Source organism: Callithrix jacchus, chromosome 1, assembly GCF_049354715.1.
Source record: "Callithrix jacchus isolate 240 chromosome 1, calJac240_pri, whole genome shotgun sequence".
In the NCBI taxonomy this organism is placed as follows: Eukaryota; Metazoa; Chordata; class Mammalia; order Primates; family Cebidae; genus Callithrix; species Callithrix jacchus.
The window spans coordinates 170,836,616-170,852,679 of record NC_133502.1 but is presented as its reverse complement, the minus strand read 5'-3'; the positions used below and the strand labels follow the sequence as shown (position 1 = coordinate 170,852,679).

The following is a 16,064-nucleotide window of genomic DNA, read 5'->3' as shown; positions in this document are numbered from 1 at the left end:
CTCTGGCTTCAGTTCCAGCTCAGGCTCCCAAAGGTGCCCAGGCCCCTACAAAGGCTTCAGAGTGGAGATCTCAGTCTGCCAACGTGAGGACAGAAGGACTGGTGTGACCCCCAGGGCTGCCATCTGCATGGGGCCAGGGTCCTCCCATGCTGTTTGTACAAATAAACCTGGGCAGGAAAAAAATAAATAAGTAAAATAAAAAGAAAATTAGCCAAGCATGGTGGCATGTGCTTACAGTTCTACTCAGGAGGCTGAGATGGGAAGATTCTTGAGTCCAGGAGATTAAGGCTGCTATGAGCTGCAGTCATGCCACTGCACTCCAGCATGGGCAACAGAGCAAGATCTTGTCTCAAAAAAAAAATAAAAAGAAAAAATCACATTTGATATGGTTTGGCTCTGTCCCCACCCAAATCTCCCCTTGAACTGTAATAATGCCCACATGTCAAAGGCAGGGCCAGGTGGAGAAAACTGAATCATGGGGGTGGTTTCCCCCATACTGTTCTCATGGTAACCTCACAGATCTGATGGTTTTATAAATGGGAGCTCTCCTGCACAAGCTTTCTTGCCTGCCACCATGTAAGATGTGCCTTTGCCTCTTCTTTGCCTTCCCCCATGATTGTGAGGCCTCCCCAGTCAGGTGGAACTGGGTGTCCGTTAAACCTCTTTCCTTTATAAATTACCCAGTCTTGAGTATGTCATCTTTATTAGCAGCCTGAAAACAAACTAATACACACTGTACCCCATAAATATGCATGATTATTATTTGTGAATTAAAAATAAATTAATTTTAAAAATGAAAAAAGGAACAACCAAAAAAAGAACCACCTTTGGGTATTTTTTTCAAATTACACACACACACACACACACACACACACACCAGGACACATACACCTGCAATGAGATTCTGACACTCCTTTCTTCTCATACCATCATGAGCCTCCATTACCAATGAGAATGGAGAATGCAAAAGAAAATGGAGAAACACTGAGATAAATCATTTATATGCCAAATCATCTCAGACTCACAGTCTACTTAGATCTTGGCCATGGACACCTCCTCTCACCAGGTCTCTCCTTGCTCACACCCTCTTCCTGAGGCACAATTCCCCTGGATCTGTCTCCCAGGAGTCTTTTAACTTTCTTATCCCAACCAACCTAACCTAATTCAACTCGACTCAATGCACTGCATCCTAAATTCAATTCAAGCCAACCCAGTTCAATTTACTTCCACTCAACCCACCCAAATCAAATCTTACCCAAGTCAATCAAACTGAACTCCAGTCAACTCTTCCTAGCCCATCCCAACACATCTCAACTCAGTTTAACTCTACTAAATTCAGTTCAAGTCAAATCAACTCATCTCCACTCAACCAATTCCAAATCAAATTCCATTCATTCAACTCAACTAAATTTGATCCAGTCCTTCCTGACATGACACAACAATGCAACTCTACTCCTCTGTACTCTACACAAACAAAACCAATTCCCTTCAACATAATTTAACTCAAATAAAGTCATCCCTGCCCAGCTCAGTTCTCCCTTTGTATCTCCTCCTTCCTTCTAACAATAAATATCTTCCTCCCACCTCCCCACCAGATATCCTGTCAATTCCCTAAATGACCCAGAGTAATGCCTATCCATAAATGACAGGATATCTGGTGGGGAGGTGGAACACAGAGTTAATGCTCGATCTAAAGAATGAAGGGGGCTGGGCACAGCGACTCACGCCTGTAATCCCAGAACTTTGGGAGGCCGAGTCAGGCAGATCACCTGTGGTTGGGAGTTCAAGACCAGGCTGGCAAACATGGAAAAACCCCATCTCTACTAAAAAATACAAAAATAAGCCAGGCATGGTGGCACATGCCTGTAATCCCAGCTACTCGGGAGGCTGAGGCAGAAGAATCACGTGAATCCAGGAGGTGGAGGTTGTAGTGAGCTGAGATCACATCATTGCACTCCAGCCTGAGCAACAAGAGCAAAGCTCTGCCTAAAAAAAAAAAAAACAGAATGAAGCGAAGATTTTTCTTTGGACTTTGCCTCTTTTTGTTCTTCTCCCAATTCTAACCACACCCCCATACAGATTAATTATTATTCGTCCCTGACTTTGCCATTTACTGCTACCCTTGAATGAAGCCCCAAGGCCACGAAGCCTCAGGCCTGTGGGGGTTTTCACCACTGTCCACACCACCCCCAGGGAAGTGAGGTCTGGAGGAGATTTAGATTGAGAGGCAGAGAGAATTCCCAAAGGAATTTGATGAGCAGAAGAGGGACAACCAGACTGAACACCTTGCAGGGAGATGCAGAGTCTGAGTTGACCTCCAGGGAGCAGAAACTCTGTCCCTGACCTCGCTGCTCCACCCACCTGGCTCTGTCTTCCCTCTTTTTTTTTTTTTTTTTTTTTGAGATGGAGTCTTACTCTGTCACCCAGGCTGGAGTGTAATGGTGCCATCTCAGCTCACTGCAACCTCTGCCTCCTGGGTTCAAGCAATTATCTGCCTCAGCCTCCCGAGTAGCTGGGATTACAGGTGCCTGCCACTGCTCCTGGCTAAGTTTTGTATTTTTAGTAGAGACAGGATTTCGCCATCTTGGCCAGGGTGGTCTTGAACTCCTGACCTCGTGATCCACCCGCCTCGGGCTTCCAAAGTGCTGGAATTACAGGCGTGAGCCATCATACCCAGCCTGTCTTCCCTCTTTTTTATGGCCCAGTCCTCCTTTGCCTGCGTTTATCAGCTTTGTGCGCTCTCTCCCGATCTCTCATCTCTGCTCTGCCTGTGTGTGGCTTTCTTGGACTCTCCTCCTCTCAGTATCTCTGTATTGCTGTCTTGCTCTCGTTGACTCTTCCCTCTCTGCCTCTGTTTCTGGCACAGGCTGCTTCATGTTCTAAGCTTTGGCTGGGAATTGTTCCTCCTGAACAGAGATGCCTCTGTCCCTTCAACCGCTCCACCCTTTCCCCACCAGGGGAGCCACAGGTCAGCGCTGGCTGCCTGAGAACCAGGAGTTAAAGCTACTGCCCCAGCCAGGAAATTAGCATTAGACACAATAGAGCTGGACAGAAACTGAGGCCAATCTTCTCATTTTAGTGATGGGGAAACAGAGATCCAGAGACTGGAGGGGGCTTGCTCCAGGTCATACGGAGTTAGTGGAATCTGAATGAGGCCCTCCTGAGGCTGGAGAGCCCAGAGTTTGAACCCAGAGTAAGGAGATTTGAGCATCAGGCTGAGAGGTGGGTGGTAAAACAACAGTGTCTGTCACCAGAAGCCGTCTTTATGAACAGAAGCACCATCACTATGCCGTCACTGGCTCGGAGCAGGGCCTCGCTGGCTCTCTTTTTCCTCCATTTCCATCTCTGTCTCTGTGCCTTTCTCTCTACCTCTCTCATAGGAAAATGTATTCTCTGGAGGGTTGTGGGGAGGGGAGACAAGAAGCACTCTGGGTGTCCCTTTGGTGAGAGTCATCCAGCACCTACCGACCCCAGCCCTTCCACCTCTTGGGGTTGGGACCCCAGGCACCGTTCTCAGGGCACCAGGGGGAAGTCCTCATAGGCCCAGGGAGACGAGGGAGCAGGGGTTTGGCTTCCCACCACAGAGTGGCTGCTTGTGAGGGACAGGGGCTGGGGTTTTAAGACTCAACTATCCTAAATTCAACCCAAGCCAACTCAGCTCAATTTACTTCCACTCAGCCCACCCAAATCAAACCTTACCCAAGTCAGTCAAACTCAACTCCAATCAACACAACCCAACAAACCTATCCCAACACAACCCAACTCAGTTTAACTCTACCAAATTCAGTTCAAGTTCTAGTTCTAGACTGAACCTAGAATCCAGCCATCGCATGCTTGGCCATCAGGCGCCCACAGCTAGCAAGGCACAGCCTCCATGACTTTCCCCTCAGACAAGGCCAGGACTGCATTTCTTCCTGCCCACCACCACGACACCCACTTCCCACCCCCGGCTGCCCCCTGACTACCAGCCTCCTGGGTAGTCCAGACTCCAGAAGTAACCAGTGCTGGGGTGGATGCTGGGCCAGAGGCAGGATGGAGCAAGTAAAAGACTCCTCACCACTTCCACAGCACTCGGGATGGCCCCTCCTGCGGCCCCGCTGTCTCTTCCCAAGCCCATGACCTGCTGTAGCTCCAACTGCAATCCCTCCCGCTAGAGTTGCCTCCTTCAGCAGCTCAGAGTTCCTAGGCACCAGGCCGGGCCTTCCTCAGAACTCTGGGATATCTGAATATAGAAAAGGAGAAGAGAAGGCTGTGGTCTGTGCGGTGGGCAGAGGAGAAACTGGACGGGGAGGGGTGGCTGAGGAACTAAGCTCTAGGCCCTGGCACCACCAGGACCCTTCCTGACCCAACCTCCAGTGCCCTTCCCAGCCCTCCTCTAAGCCGGGGCTTCCTGCCTTTCTGTAGGGGGTGCCTCAAGTCATTGAGCCCAAACCTCTATTCAACTGATCAGGAGACTGAGGCCTACAGCAGGAAGGAGTTTGCCCAAAAACAGAACAGAGAAGAAGCTGGAATCCGAGGCTCCCGGCCCCCAGGCCAGGGTTGGCTCTCAAGATGGAGTTTGTTTGGGGCCCTGATTTCTGCCCTATCTGTCCAAAAGGTCCAATTCAGGCAGCCCACCCCCAACCCGGGGAGCATCCTCTTTCTCAGAACCCACGAACTCAGGCACTGGAGGGAATCCCAGCACCCTCACCTGAGAGGCCTCTGGAAAGCCCAGCCCTCCCTCCTTCCCTCTTCCTCCTGCTTCTCTGTTGACCTCTGGCTGGAGTGGATCTTCCTTCCTCTTTTCCCAGCACTTCTCTCCCCACCCCCAGCAGCACTGGGGATAGACAGAGAGGAGGGACAGACAGACAGTCAGCACAGCGCTGGACCTCAAGGCACATGGGTGGCAGGCGTGCAAAGCAAGAGCTCATTTGCAGCCACCCCATCAGGCAGTCTGCATTCTTGGACACAGGAAACAAATCCGCCTCCCCAGCCTCCTGCTGGCCCTGCTGCTGCTCGGGACCCACAGCACAGGTCATTTTCTCTGCCCAGTAGGCCCTCAGAGCCATGCAAGCAGCAATCACCTTCCCTGCCAGTATCACTGTTTCGAGAGGCTATGAATGCAAGCTCCTCCAAGAGGCGTGAGTCCCACTTTGGCCCTTACTAGCTGTGTGACCTTGAGCAATTCACCTTGCCTCCCTAAATGGCCAAGTCCTCATCACCAACATGGAGGTAAGTGCATGCATGGGCTTTCAGTGGGAAAAGAGATAGCATGAATAAGCACCTGGCACAGAGCCTGGCATTTAAATGGTTAATATCATTATGCATGAAATGCAAGAAATGCCCCTGTTCTGGCCATGGCTTTTCACCAGATTTGTATTATTTATTTTCAAATCCTGTCTGAGTCTAATCTGGATTTTAAGTTCTGTCCTATAGTGCAGAGTTCAAAGTTTAACTTAACAACCAGTTCCTTAGCGCTTACTTTATGCTAAGGACCTAGAACAGGGAAGAATAGGACAGAAGCTTCTGTGCCCGCAAGGTGCCCATGCTCTGATGGGGGACATAGGCATTGACCATTGACTGGGCAGTGACCATGGGATGAGTCCTGGGATAGAGGAGAAGAGGGGACAGGTGAGGCACATGCAGGGCACCTAACTCAGTCCCCAGGGTCTTCCCAGAGAAAAAGTGTCCTTAGCAGAGAAGACAGCATCTGCAAAGACCCAGAGACAGAGTTCCCCTTCTGAGGAACTGTGAGAAGTAGGTTGCAGCTCAGGTGGATAACAGCTAGTACCGCTGACCCTTGAACAATGCAGAGGTGGCCAGGCATGGTGGCTCGTGCCTGTAATCCCAGCACTTTGGGAGGCCAAGTCAGGCAGATCACTTGAGGTGAGGAGTTCAAGAACAGCCTGGCCAACATGGTGAAACCCCGTCTCTATCAAAAATACAAAAATTAGCTGGGTGTTGTGGCAGGCTCCCGTAAACCCAGCTACTCGGGGGCCGAGGCAGGACCTTAACTTGAACCCCAGAGGCACAGGTTACAGTGAGCTGAGATCATGCCACTGCACCCCAGCCCAGCAACAGAATGAGACTCTGTCTCAAAAAAGTGAAAATAATGCAGGGATTAGGGAAACTGACCCCCACACAGTCAAAAATTCATATAACTTTGACTCCCCAAAAACCTAACCACTGATAGCCTACTCTTGGCCAGAAACCTCACCAGTAACATAACCATTGAGTAACACATATTTTATATGCTACGTATACATTATATGCAGTATTCTTACAATTAAGAAAATTAGAGAAAAGAAAATAGAGTCCCAATAAAAACTCTGAACACTGAGGCTCAGAGCACTTCCTCGGTTGGCAATATTCCACAGATATTGTCACATTAGGCCCAGCACGGTGGCTCATGCCTGTAATCCCAGCACTTTGGGAGGCCAAGGCGGGTGGATCACAAGGTCGAGAGATCGAGACCATCCTGGTCAACATGGTGAAACCCCATCTCTACTAAACATCCAAAAAATTAGCTGGGCATGGTGGCATGTGCCTGTAATCCCAGCTACTCAGGAGGCTGAGGCAGGAGAATTGCCTGAACCCAGAAGGTGGAGGTTGCAGTGAGCCAAGATCGCGCCATTGCACTCCAGCCTGGGTAACGAGAGTGAAACTCCGTCTCAAAAAAAAAAAAAAGATATTGTCACATTGATCCTAGGAGAGTGACACATCCTGATTCCATGGGAAGCACAATGGAAAAGCTTTACTTTATGTTTGAAAGAAACCCCCTGTGGGCTCTGCCCTGTACATCTCTTCCTTTGGCTGATCTTAATCTGTTTCCTTTCCCTGTAGTAAACCACAACCATGAGTATAATGGCTTTCAGTGAGTCTTGTGAGTCTTTCTAGCAAATTACAGAACCTGAGGGTGGTTTGGGGAACCTCTTGAACTTCCAGCTGGTGTCAGAAGTGAGGGTGGGCAGGCATGGTGGCTCATGCCTATAATCCCAGCACTTTGGGAGGCTGAGACCAGTGGATCACTTGAGGCCAGGAGTTCAGACCAGGCTAGGCAATATAATGGGACTATGTCTCTTCAAAAACTAAAAAATCAGCCTGGCATGGTAGTGCATGCCTGTAGTCCCAGTCCCAGCTACTCAGGAGGCTGAGGTGGGAGGATCACTTGAACCCAGGAGGTCAAGTCTGCAGTGAGCCATAATCACACCACTGCATTGGAGCCTGCGTGACAGAGTGAAACTGTTTCAAAAATAATACTAAACAAATAAATAAATAAATTTTAAAACATTAAAATTTTTTGGCCAGGCACAGTAGCACATACCTATAATCCCAGCACTTTGGGAGTCCAAGGTGGTCAGATCGCTGGAAATGGGGCACTTGAGACCAGTTTGGGCAACATAGTGAGACTTCAACTCTCAGGAAATAATTAAAAAAAAAAAAGAAAAAAGTTTTTCAAATTTTTTAATTAAAAAAATTCAAAGAAATGAAGATGGTCTTGTGTGGAGACTCTGCTCTCTAACCTTGTAGTTGGCCCAAACTTAGTACAATTTCTTTTTCTTTCTTTCTTTCTTTCTTTTTTTCTGAGACAAGGCTTCTCTCTGTTACTAGGCACAAGGCTGGAGTGCAGTGGTGTGATCTTGGCTCACTGCAACCTCCGCCTCCCAGGTTCAAGCAGTTCTCCTGTCTCAGTCTCCTGAGTAGCTGGGACTACAGGCGTATGCCACCACACCCAGCTAATTTTTGTACAGATGGGTTTTCACTATTGTTGGTCAGGATGGTCTTGATCTCTTGACCTCGTGATCCACCCACGTCAGCCTCGGAAAGTGTTAGGATTACAGGCGTGAGCCACCATGCCCAGCAGCACAATTTCTTACATGATATTTCAGTCAATCCTCACAAAAACCCTCTTAGGCACTGTTATCATTAACCCCATTTTGGAGATTGGAAAAATGAATTAAGGGACCTGACTGAGGTCACATAGTTATCAAATGACAAAGGTGAAATTTAAAAGCAGATGGCCAGGCACTAGCATCTACTCCTGTAACCACTGTGCTATGCTGCCCAACTAGAGGGGAAGGAGGGGCCTGTGAGAGGCAGAGCTAGAGGGTTTGCAAGGGACTGTTCCCCAGAGGGGTTTCCTGGCAAAAAGGCTGTTTTTTCTGGGAGCAATGGGAAGCCATTGATGGTTTTATGCAAGGAGAATATAAGTATCTGTGCATTTTAACAAAGTCTCTCTGGATGTGGCCTGGGGAGTGGATTGCAGACAGACCTGAGTGGGGAGAGACCAAATGTGAGGCTACTGCAACAGACCAGGTGAGGACAATGACGCGGCTGGACCTGAGTCGTGGTCTTGGGAATAGAGACCATGGGGCACATTCCCATATAAGCCTAAAAGGTAGACTTGACAGGACTTGGGGACAGATGGGATTTAGGGGAAAAGGGAGTGGGAAGAGTCAAGGGTAAAACCCAGGCTTCCAGATTAGACAGGGAATTAAGTCCCTTAGACTGGGAAAGACAGAAGGAAGGACAGATTTGAGGTCGGCCATACCACCATTGATGGTCCCCATTTCCCAAAGGAGTCAGTGCCCCAGAGCAGGGCAACCCCCACCTGGGCACAGGCTCCCTTGTCTGGACCAGCAGTTGTTACCAGGACAGCGTCTCTAGCCTCCATCAGAGAAGCGGCACCCTCCCCTACCTGTGAGTGGCCACCAGGTGGCAGCATAGGCCGCCTTTTTCCAGGGCTGGCCTGGTGAGCCGGCCAGAGTGAGAAGAGAGCACCTATCTCTGCGGGAGATGCAGCTTTGCCACGAAACCACGGAAACTGGACCACAGGCCTGTGGGGATGAGTTCCTGCAGCTACAGAGTCAAAAAAAAACCTGGATTCTAGATACACCAAGGGTCCAGAGCAGACACCTGCCCCTCTCTGAGGCTCCAGGTTTTCCTTAAAGAGGACAAATACCCTCTTTACAAAAAGAGGGCCAGAGTAGCCAGATGGAGTTTTAATTCCTTCTCTTTTTTACATCCCAACAGCTATGACTTTTAAACACATTTTTAGGGGCAACTTCTTTTTTTATGAACAAAATCCAAAGACCCTGTTACCCCCTGCACCTCAATCCCATGTATGAAGCAGAAAACATGTTTACATTGATCTGCTCTAGTTGGAGTAGAAGCTGAGGACTCTCCCCAGCCCACACAGAGGATAAAATCTTCACCCTAGGTTGAGGCCCCTACCTCTCCAGTGGCATCCTCATTGTCCTATTCAGACCAAGTGATCTTTGCCCATCCTGGACTTTCTCTTGGGAATATCTCCTCCTCTCTTGAATCAAACCCTCCTCATCCTTCAATGTCAGATCCTTTGACACCCCCTCCAGGAAGCCTTCTCCAAAGCCCCTAATGGAAAGCATCACTCCCTCTACCACACTGCCCTGGCACCTCAGTCTCTCACAGGTACCAAGTACTTGCTCTATCCAGGCAATGCAAACAAGTGGACAGCATCTCTCTTCTTCTCTCTGATCCTGAGCACCTGCAAGGGGCAGGGGTAGATCATAGCTGGTTCCCCTATAACAGAGTGTGCCCAGCCTCACTCAGCTGGGAGCTGGCAGACCAGCCTCTGCCCTCCCAGGCTTCACTGAGCCACATTGGTGGTCACCTTTTCTGGGCTTCAGCTTCCCCCTTCTGTATAATGGGGGCAGCTAACACCTAATCAGGACTGTGTGTAGAATCAGAACTGGCTACATCATTTGAGGGGCCCTGTGCAAAATGAAAATATGCAGCCCCTTGTTCAAATGTTAAAAATTTCAAAGGCCTGGCTTAGACCTGTAATCCCAGTACTTTGGGAGGCCAAGGTGGGCAGATCACCTGAGGTAGGGAGTCCAAGACCAGGCTGACCAACATGGAGAAACTCCATCTCTACTAAAAATACAAAATTAGCCAGGCATGGTGATGCATGCCTGTAATCCCAGCTACTAGGGAGGCCGAGACAGGAGAATCACTTGAACCCGGGAGTCAGAGGTTGCAGTGAGCTGAGATAATGCCATTGCACCCCAGCCTGGGCAACAGGGGCAAAACTCTGTCTCAAGAAATATAAAATTCAAGACAATGACAGTCAAGCATTAAAACAAGCACAAGTCACACACCTATGGAAGCTATGCACTACACAAGATGTCTGAAGTCAGCTAACCTGTGCCCAAGTGTGGGGCTTTGCCAGCCAAAAAAGATGGTCCATTTTCTTCATGTAAGGTCACTTTCTGTTGGTCAAACTGGCACTAGCGGGACTGCATCCTCCCAGCAGGGGGCACCTTTTCTCAAGTCAGATAAAGATATGGTATTGGCCAGCAGGCACTCTGCCCAAGACTTCAGAGCCCCGCCATGTAAAATGTACTTGCTGAGTAAGGAGAGGGAACCAAAAACCAGACACAAGGAATTGGAGACTGAGGGCCAGGCATGGTGGCGGGCGCCCGTAATCCCAACTACTCGGGAGGCTGAGTCAGGAGAATCGCTTGAACCCAGGAGGCAGAGGTTGTAGTAAGCTGAGATCATGCCACTGCACTCCAGCCTGGGTGACAAAATGAGACTCCATCTCAAAAAAAAAGGAAAGAAAGAAAGACAAAGAAAAGAAAGCGAGTTTTATACCAAGATGTACAATCCAGACAAGCCAGAGGGTAGAGATCAGAAACTGCAAACATCACCTCAGAGCAAAGTGATTCAAGGTCAAGTTCTAAGTTCGGAAGCCAGAAATAGGCACTCAGTCCTTGCCTTGTTCTTTCAGCCAGTATTTACTGAGCACCTACTATGTGCCAAGCACAGTTCCAGGCCTTATGATGCAGCAGTGAACAGAACAAAGTCCCCTTCCTCCCAGGGTTCACATTCTTGCAGTGGGGAGAGGAAATAAACATTATTAAAAGAAAATAAATGAACCACCCAACTAAAGATAAGTGATATGAAGAGAATTAAACAGGGTGAGAGGGAGGGACTGCTGGTAGGTGGGCTGGTTCATATAGGGTGGCCAGGGAGGGTCTCCTTGAGGAGGTGACATTTGAGCTGAGCTCTGAATGAGATGGCCGGCCAGTGCCCCAGCTGCAAGGCAACGGGGGTGGGGGGGGGCGGGGGGCATGCAGAGCTGCCTGCAGGAGGAGAGCCTGCAGATCCACACTGTGCCAGAAAGGCGAAGGCAAAGGCAGGCTGGGCAGGAAGTCTGGCCCCCTGTAACCATATCCCCAGGAAGGAGGAAGCCAGGAAGGCGCTTTCAGCAGTCGTATTCATCAAGGCCGCTGCTCTAACCCCAGGCAGCACCAGAGGCTCCTCAGGCCGATCCACGTTCAGCAGGGCCACTTGGGGAGGAGACAGCAGGGAGGGAGGACGGCCCTGGATTCTCTTCCAGACAATAAATGCTTCCAGGTTCTGAGGGAGCATTCTGTGGGTCACAGCTGCATCTGATCTCAATTACCCCAGGGTGTAGGGTTCCCCGGCTGGGCAGGGGCAGGGGTGGAGGGGAGGCAGCTTCTCCGTAATCAGAATCTCCTGGCCCAGTGGGTGAAGACACCTCAGGACAGGTTCCCAAAATTTCAGGATGCAGGAAGAGGGTTCTCCCCCAAAACAGAGGTCTGGCTGTGTGTGGGTGGAGGCTGTGTGACCTGGTGCCACTCACTTAACCTCTCTGGGCCCCTGTGGGAACTGTGAAGCTTCAACCTTTTCCTTACCTACCTTTTCCCCCAAAAGAGGCAAGAGTACAATCCAGGCCAAGAGAGCAAAGCGCAGTTCTATGGGCTGGGCTGGGCTGGGCTACAATGGGTGGGGTTGCTAACTCCTTACTTTTTCCTGCCTTGGTTAGATCTTAACCCTTATGCAAATATGTACCCGCCCAAGATTATGGCGCCAGCACTGTCAGCAGCAGTAACATCTCCCAAACAGACCAGGGCCAAGCCCCCGTTTCTCAACCAGCTTGGGCAAGACACATTACCTCTCTGGGCCTCAGTTTACTCATGTCCACCTCCAAAAGGGGAGTGAGTATTCGGTGAGTATCAGGTGTGACGCCGGTTCACCCAGTAAGTAGACATTCCTTCAGTTTTTCAATAAACAACCACCAACAACGTGGCTATGCCTCTACACAGGGGAGAAAGCCCCTGGGTTTGTACACATTTTGCACTATATATTAATAGGGTTTTGTTCTTGATGGACTTGAGCAAGTTTTTCCTCTTCCAGGCCTCAGTTTCCCATCCATAAAGGTGCCTGCAGACAGCGTTCCGCTCAGAAGAGGGTGTTTTAGGCCAGAGTTGTGGGGCGTGGCTCACGCTACAGTGGTAGGTTTCTTAGCTGGTGAAACATCCCCCCCGAAATCCTGGGTTTGCGGAGGGACCGTAACACAGGGTTGGGTTTTTAGCTGGGCAGGAAACTGGACGCGAGGAGTGGAGGGGCGAGCACGGGGGTCTTCCTTGAGATGGGCTTCCAGCAGCCAACGTACTTTTTCCAGGCTCAGGGAGGCGGCGAGCCGGGATTGGAACCCGCGCCTGGAGGCCGAGGGGCGGAGCTGGCAGTGGACGCCGGGGGTCAGCGGAGCGCGGAGCCGCGCTTCCCCCGGCCGCCTGGCCGGACCGCGCGCGCTCTTTCTCCTTTTATGTCCGCGCGGGGCCGGGAACTCCCCGCCGGGCCGCGGCCCGCTAACAATGCGCACTTCCTGCCCGCCCGCCCGGCCCGGCCGCGGCCCACTCGCTCCCCGCCCTGGGGCCGCCGGGAAATGACCGCAGCCCGGGACTGCCGCGCGGGTACACGGGGTCGCGCCCCGGGAGACTGCCAGGGCCGCCCACCGGGGGGCCGCCGGGCGAGGGTACGAGGTGATCCAGCGATGACCAGGCGGCAGAGGGTCCCTTGTGACATGCGGGTCTGTGCCACGCACCTAAGTCTCCACTGCACGCGGCACTGCCCCACACAACCCACTGGCTAATTTTTCTATCTTTTATAGAGACCGGTTGCTGCCACACGTGGTGGCTGGGTGGGTGGGCATTTGCCAGGGGACAGGCCCTGTGCCAGGCACTGGGGGTCCAGCGTGAACAAACAGAAAAGCTGGCAGGCCATGGTGGGGCGGGCCTGTAGTCCCAGCTACTCGGAAGGTGAGGAGGAAGGATCGCTTGAGCCCATGAGTTCCTTGAGCAGTGAGCTGTGATGATGAACTGTGATCAAATGGGGGCCAATCCAATAAAAACTGAGAAAAGCTTTGGGCGTCTAAAGTTTATGCTCTAATGAGGGAGGAGACAACAGAACATCCTAAATTACTGCATTAGATGGAATATTGAAAATCCATACTTTCATAGAGACAAGTAAAGAAGGGACTGTGGTGGGAAATTGGGGCTGTTTCAGGGTGGCTATGGATCTTTTAACTTACGGTGACACTGGAGCAAAGATGCACAAATTATGTATCACAAATATATACATCTCAAAAGTATATACAATATATACCCTCAAGTATATGTATTACACAAACATACTCTGCTTACATCCACGTGGCTGTAAATACCCCGTGCATAAGCACCTCACATACATCTGCACATGCTAGACCATATAAACCCATGGTATACAGTGTGTACACAGTCTAGTATGCTGCGTGCATACTATATCTGCTACATGCATACCTGTATCTTTTTGTTGTTGTTGTTATTGTTGAGACAGGGTTTCACTCCAGTCACCCAGGCTGCAGTGCGGTGGCATGATCTTGGCTCACTGCAACCTCCACCTCCTGGGCTCAAGTGATTCTCTTGCCTTCGCCTCCTGAGTAGCTGGGACTACAAGTGCACACCACCACGTCTGGCTATAATTTTTCTATCTTTTGTAGAGACCGGTTTCGCCATGTTGCCCAGGCTGGTCTTGAACTCCTGAGCTCAAGTGATCACTCGCTTCAGCCTTCCAAAGTGCTGGGATTACAGGCCTGAGCCACCACCTAGCCTACATCTGATCTGTATCTATGGCACCTGCCTCTGTAATGTGTATCAATTCCATACACACAGGGGTCCTGCTGTGTGCCATGTGCACATTTATGCCAGTGCCTGCACCTTAGATGTAAACATATGCAGACCCCGGATAGGCCATTTATGTATTACACCCCTCAAGGATGTGCTTGTCTAATTTCATAAGCCACATGTCCATACAGTACATCCAAAGACATCATAATACATGGGATTTACGTGGCTTGTGTTCATCATGTACAATATATCATATATACATATTCCCAAATACATGTGTCGTAAACCTTGTATAAATGCATGTCTATACGCACCACACAAACACCTACATATCTCTTTCTGTCCCAAATATACGACACTCACTTTTCCCACACATTCTTGTAGCTGTTTTAAATGTCCTATATCAATGTGCAAATTATAGCAATAACATTTACTTAGTGATTACTATGTGCCATATGCAGTGCTGGGAGAATGAACTCATTCAATCCTTCCGACAGGCCTAGGCAGCAGGTTCTATTCATTATCCTGGCAGTTAAAAGTTCACGCCACAGTCAGATCACCTGAGTTTGAATCCTGGCTTCGCCAGTATCTAACCTTTGGCGAGCTCCTGTTTCCCCATCTGTAAAATGGGGCCGATAGTAGTACCTCCTTTTTCAGATTGTTGGGAAGTCAATGAGATCATCATGCATGAGAAGCGTATAGCACAAATGTCACACAGACTGTGTGCTCAGGAAATGCTAGCTGTGATTATTAGTAACTATGTTCCAGATGAGAAGTCAGGCTCAGAGGGGTTAAGTGATTTCCCTAAGGTCAGACAACCTGTAAGTGGAGGAGGCAGTTCAGCATTCCACAGTACTCTCTCTGGAGCTCCTGCCCCCCAGTCACACAATGGGGACAAATACACACACACACAGACACACACACACACACCCCAGACACATTCCGCGTAGACTCCAGATGCCATATCTTTAACACATACATCACATAGTCCCCCTGTACCTATTACACAGACATAAATTCATTGAGCATCTATAGTTATGTTAATTTGTTTATTTATTTGACTTCCAACTTTTTTTTTTTTTTTAGATGAAGTTTCACTCTTGTTGCCCAGGCTGGAGTGCAATGGCGAGATCTCGGCTCATTGAACCTTCCTAGGTTCAAGCAAATCTTCTGCCTCAGCTTTCCGACTAGCTGGGATTACAGGAACCCACCACCACACCAGCCTAATTTTGTGTATTTTTAGTAGACACAGGGTTTCGCCATGTTGGCCAGGCTGGTCTCAAACTCCTGACCTCAGGTGATCCACCTGCCTCAGCCTCCCAAAGTGCTAGGATTACAGGTGCGAGTCACGTGCCCAGCCTGACTTCCAACTAATTTAAGTTCAGAGGTATATGTACAGGATGTGCAGGTTTGTTACACAGGTAAACGTGTGCCATGGTGGTTTGCTGCACCTAGGTATTAAGCCCAGCACCCATTTGCTATTCTTCCTGATGCTCTCCCTCCTCCCACCCCCACCCTCTGACATGCCCTAGTGTATATATGTTGTTCCTCCCCATCTGTCCATGTGTTCTCATCATGCAGCTCCCACTGTAAGTGAGAACATGCAGTATTTAGTTTTCTGTTCCTGCATTTGTTTGCTGAGGATAACAGCTTCTAGTCCTTGAGCATCTATGTAATCAATAGCTACTCACCATGTACCAGGCTAGGCTCTGGGGTACAGCAGTCAGCAAAACAGACTTGCTCCTTGCTTTCATGGCACTTACCAGCGCACACCACTGAGGACACATACCTGCATACATGTGGCCCTGCTGTGTGCACATTTCCCATAGGTAGCATCATGAACATACAGTCCATTCACATGAACCACTCACTTGCCCCTTGATGGATCAGCCCAGCCTGGACAACATAGGAAGACATCATCTTTACAAAAATAAAAAGAATCAGCCGGGCACAGTGGTGCCCACCTGTAGTCCCAGCTACTCAGGAGGCTGAGAAGGGAGGATCACCTGAGCCACAGAGGTTGAGGCTGCAGTGAGTCATGATTGCACCACTGCACTTCAGCCTGAGCGACAGAGTAAGACCCTGTCTCAGGGGAAAAAAAAAGGTGGATTACCTGCACATAACCCATGT

At 49.8% G+C, this 16,064-nt stretch overlaps 1 long non-coding RNA gene across 1 annotated transcript; it reads left to right on the top strand.

Annotated features, from left to right (window-relative positions):
* The first annotated feature begins 11,754 nt into the window (after nucleotides 1-11,754).
* On the top strand, nucleotides 11,755-12,644 carry LOC144582921 (uncharacterized). The gene is made up of 3 exons (XR_013536474.1): nucleotides 11,755-11,995; nucleotides 12,184-12,281; nucleotides 12,452-12,644. It is a non-coding gene; the product is annotated as an uncharacterized LOC144582921 (long non-coding RNA).
* Nucleotides 12,645-16,064: the final 3,420 nt, after the last annotated feature.